General features: G+C 60.6%; 1 non-coding gene across 1 annotated transcript; it reads right to left on the bottom strand.

The window, feature by feature from the left end:
* Positions 1-224: 224 nt before the first annotated feature.
* LOC120598947 (5S ribosomal RNA) lies at positions 225-343 on the bottom strand. Its single transcript, XR_005651789.1, has one exon. It is a non-coding gene; the product is annotated as a 5S ribosomal RNA (ribosomal RNA).
* Between the last annotated feature and the right edge of the window lie 3701 nt (positions 344-4044).

Here is a 4044-nt window from a genome sequence, read left to right as displayed (position 1 = left end):
GGTGTGTGGGAAAGTGGCAGGCTCGGGAGCGGCCCCCAGAGGCATCTTCGTCCTAATCCCCGCCCTGCGGGGGTGTGGAAGGGGGCTCTGCGGGTGCGACCAGTTAAGGATTTATTTTCTCCTTTTCCATTTTTTCATGTTCTAGGCGAGGCAGCCCTTGGTGGACCTCACAGACTGCAAAGACCTGGTCAGCTTACGATCTCTTATTATTTTTTTATTTTTTACGCCTGCAGCACCTGGTCTTCCTAGGTGGTGTCCCATCCAAGGACTAACCAGGCCCGACCCTGCTTAGCTTCCGAGATCAGATGGGATCGGGCTTGTTCAGGGTGGCATGGCCGCAGACAGGTTGAGGATTTTGAGATGGGGAGGTCATCCTGGATTATCTCGTGGGCCAACGTCATCAAAGGGACTTTACGGAAGGGAGACAGGACGGTCAGAAGCAGAGGGGAGGGAGGTTTGACCACCGTCCTTGCAGATGGAGGCGGGAGCTGCGAGGCAGGGAGTCGGAGTGGCTGTACGAGCTGGACGGGCGAGGACACGCATGCTCCCCAGGAATGCCGCCTGCTGGCCCGCCTCAGACCGCGTGAGCTCCAGAGCTGCCCCAGAGCCGATCGTGTACGTGTGTGTGTGTTAAAAAATTCGTGCCATCTTCACCGCTCTGCTGTGCTTTGTCATAGCAGCAACAGGAAAGCAGGCCCTGGGGGCTGGTGTGTGGCTTCGTGTTCCGTCTCATTGACTCCTCCACCCCTCCCCGCCCGTGTGGACGTAGCTGGAGTGATCGGAACAGAAACAGGAGGAAAGGGTTGGGGACTTGACGCATGAGGACATAGAGCACAAAGCGGCGTGTCCTTCTGGCGCGTGGGTCTGGTGAGGCTTTAATTCCTGAACGTCAGAGGCACATTTCCTCGTTTACCTCCGGGCCGCGTGGCAGGGGCGCGCGGGGCAGGGTGGCACCCCACGGCCGAGGGGCTCTCAAAGTGCGCTTCGTGCTTCTGCACCTCACGTCGGGGAGACCGAGGCAGCCCCGGAGCTGCGGGTCGCACGCAGGGCGCAGGCCCGCGGGCCTCAGCTGCCCAGGACCCAGCTCCTCCAGTTAAACGCCGAGTTGGAGCCGTGGGTCAGTGTCGTCACTGGGGGGGCCGCCAGCTCCCACTTTCCCCCCTTCTTTTCTTCGCAGAAGCACATCCCGAGAGAGGGGATCTGGAACAGAATTCGGTTCCATTAATATTCCTACCAGGCCGATGGGTCGTACACTCGTTCTAATGCCAGCTGACGGGTGTCCCCCGCCCCTCGGAGGCTGGCACATTGGCCTTGCTGCCTGGCGGCCGCCAGGATGGTGGGAGCCGTCTGCAGACATCCCTGTTTGTCACTACTGGGGCGCTGCTGGATCTAGGGGTGGAGGCTGGGGTGCCGCCATCTTCCCAAAGCACGCGGCACGGGCCCCGTGCCAGTTACCTGCCCAGGCGTCACAGCGCCAGGGCCGAGAAGCCCCGTCTGCCCCTTACAGAGCGGCTGACACTCTTGAATTTAGCATCACAAAAAGATACAGGTGTTGGGTTTTCAGACCCTAGAAAAAATGACAGCGCGGAACCTGAGACGATTGTTTCGTCGGTAAACGGACGTGCGCGAGGGCACCTTGCTGCTCAGGGTCTTTTATTTCGTGTTTTTCTTTCCTTTTTCCTCTCTTTCTAACATCTGGAAATTCCTTGGTCAGATGAAATTTGCAAAATTTCCAGCACGTGGCAGTGGAGGCTGGGGTGGGGTGGTGGTGGGGGAATCCCAGCGGAGGCCGCTGTGGGTTGGCTGGGGGACTGTCCTGGGCCCAGAGAGACGCTGGGGCGGCATGGTGTGGGCAGGCAAGGCAAGCCAGGAAGGCCCTCAAGCCTGTAGCCTCAGCCTCTGGCCTGGCCACGGGAGGGAAACCAGTGTCGGGCAGTATTCCCCAAGACGAGGATCCCCACACGTAGGCATGTCCCAGCTTATCTGGGGAGGGGTGGGTGGGACATCGAATCTGCCCCAGAAAGTCAGTGTGTGTGCAGTCAGTACCTGAGCCGGTGGCTCCCCAGAGGGAGGAGAGGCCGAGGGTCGGGGGGAGAGGGGGCGCACGGGGATTTGGTCACAGATATTCATGGGTTTTGGGGAGAGCTGAAGAGGCCGCTGTCAGGCAGCGCCTGGTGTGTGCAGCATGGCCGTCCATGAGGGTGCGGGGACCCCCAGGAGACCCGGGGAGAGGGAGGGGATGCAGGGCCACGAGGGGGCGGCACAGGGGCACTCGAGTGGGGGACAGTTTCATATGAAGGAACCGGGTCAGGGACCCATCTGCTATCACAGGTGTTGTCCACACGGCTGCACTTTCAGCCTCGAGGTCATCGGTCAATTAATTGGTCAATTTGATAAAGAGACAAGGGCGGAGGGCAAATCCGGCCCTGAGCAGATCTGGGGCGGGGGCGGGGGTGGGTCTGAGTTGCTGAGTCTGCCCACCTTGCTTCATACTGGCAACTGGATAAAAGCAACCTCTGCTTTGCCGAGCGACGTTCTACCCGCTGATCCAAGTACCCATCATCCTTCTCAACACGTCTGTCGCCTGTCTGTTTTTCACACATTGTTTATAGCCGCAGCCCAGCACCGGGCACCCTGGCAGCTACTACAAGCTCTTGTGTGTTCCATGGCTGGGCGGCTCCCAAGGCAAGAGCATGGGGGTCTCTTTCTGTCCCCTCGGGTCCCCAGAGTAAGCTAGCCCAGCTGTCGGCCTTTCTCTTTTCATCCAAATCGCTTATTCCTCACTGGACCATTTGCTCAGCTCCTGGAGTCGTGAGGAGTTACCACGCGAGCTGACTTCTAAACCATTCTGTGTTACGCGTCTTATATTATCTTGGCAGCAATGGCCAAAGTTGCCATGGTGATTATGCAGATGACAAACCTCTGCCATCAGCCCCTACCCAAGGCTGCCCTTGCCCTGGGAGTCGGTGGGGACATTCCTCAGAGGGGGTGTGTCCCTGCCGCCCTGGGCTGTCAGGACACTCACCTGCATTCTGAGAAGGGAGTATGACAGCCGTGTGTCCTCAGGCTGCCCGGCTTTGGGGGCCAAAGAGAAAAAGCAGCGCATACCTTTCTCACCAGCTGGGCGAAGTCCGCGGAGTCCCGGGGCGGCAGCCCCAGCAGCGGCCGAGTGCAGGAGTCCAGCGCCGAGCCGTGGCCCACGACCAGGATGACGCCTGCTACGGAAGAAGGAACAGCTCAAGGTCCTCACAAGGTCCACCAAGGGTCCCCAAAGTTGATGGGGCGAAACCATCTCACGGCGCCCCAAACCCCCGACCGTCCCCGAGGTCGGAAGTAGGTGTGGTTGGTGGCGGCTCCTAACACTCGCGATCTGGCCTCCCGCTGTGTGCGGTTCTGCAGAGTGCACGGTGCCCTCCGGCGAGCGGGGGCGCCTGGCCTGGAGCTCGGGGGTGGGACCTTGAGGTGATCTGAGCCACCAGTTGTCATCTAGGACAAGGTGGTGGCTGCCTCCTAGCTCCGATCGGATTAGCTTGACGATTATCAGCCCCTTGATCGCAATGAGCCTGCTGATGACTCGCTTTGGATCAGGACATCCAGGGTCTGCAGGCTGAGGGAGGCTCCCTCAGGTGACAGGTGGAGGGGGCCTGGGCCAGACTTCCCGGCTATGCCTGGAGGACAAGCAGAGCGGTCCTTCAGGCCACCTCCCCTGCGCCATTCCCTGTTAATCCCGTACTCGTATCTTTGGCCTCCGAACCTGCAGTCAGTGGTTAGGACGCTGCTCTGGGCTGGAGATCCAGGTTTGACTCCAGGCTGTGTTCTCTAGCAGGGCAATGTGGGCCCGCAGGCTTTGGAGCCCCCGGTGCCACTGGGGGTGATGTTTCAGACCCCACAAGGGCGAGGCGGTACCAGGTAACGTCTTTGAAGGGCCCACCTGTGCCCAGGGGTCGCCCGCGCTGGCTTCTCCCCTCCGGGCCTGCTGGAGCTGTCCTGCCCCCTCACTCGCCCAGGCCCCCGCCTTGCTCCTGCGTCCTCCCCAGGGGCAGG

The sequence above is a fragment of the Pteropus medius genome, unplaced genomic scaffold (assembly GCF_902729225.1).
Source record: "Pteropus medius unplaced genomic scaffold, Ma_sr-lr_union100, whole genome shotgun sequence".
NCBI classification, from domain to species: Eukaryota; Metazoa; Chordata; class Mammalia; order Chiroptera; family Pteropodidae; genus Pteropus; species Pteropus medius.
Note: the sequence above shows the minus strand (reverse complement) of the source record. Positions and strands in the feature narration are given on the sequence as shown.